Raw genomic sequence first — 534 nt, 5'->3', positions numbered from 1 at the left:
ATTCAGAGAAGGAAAGGAGTAAGAGAAAGTGGGAAAATAGAGAGTAGGAGGCGATATCTTTTAAAGAAAATAAAAGTAAGATTGCTCACAAAGCATGAGGCAGAGTGAGGTGATCTCCATCCTTGTCCTAACGTAGTTCGTATTCTTCTTAGTTTCAAAGTTTCACCTATAGCAGCAACTGCCCACTTCCTGGCTTCATAGAAACCCACCTAAATTTTAAGAAAGATGACACCTACTTGATATATGCTCTGTGTGACAGGCGGAAACTGTCTGTGTCGGTTCTGTCCCGAGTGTAAACCACACCCACACAAATGCCAGCACACAGGTATTAAAAAAGTTAAAACAGTCTTTTTATTTGGATCAAAAAGAGGGTTTAAAAAGTCTTGGAGAAGGGGGGGGTAGATGGGCACAGGTGCGTTCAAATCATCCAGGCAGGAAGGGGAAATCGGGGGTTAGAAGGGCTCCAGCACAGGTGGTCGGTCTCTCTCTCTCTCTCTCTCTCTCTCTCTCTCTCTCTCTCTCTCTCTCTCTCTC

Source organism: Seriola lalandi, unplaced genomic scaffold (assembly GCF_002814215.2).
Source record: "Seriola lalandi dorsalis isolate HSWRI2012SDOR001 ecotype SW California unplaced genomic scaffold, Sedor1 jcf7180002054191, whole genome shotgun sequence".
Lineage (NCBI taxonomy): Eukaryota > Metazoa > Chordata > Actinopteri > Carangiformes > Carangidae > Seriola > Seriola lalandi.
This window is presented reverse-complemented; position numbering follows the sequence as displayed.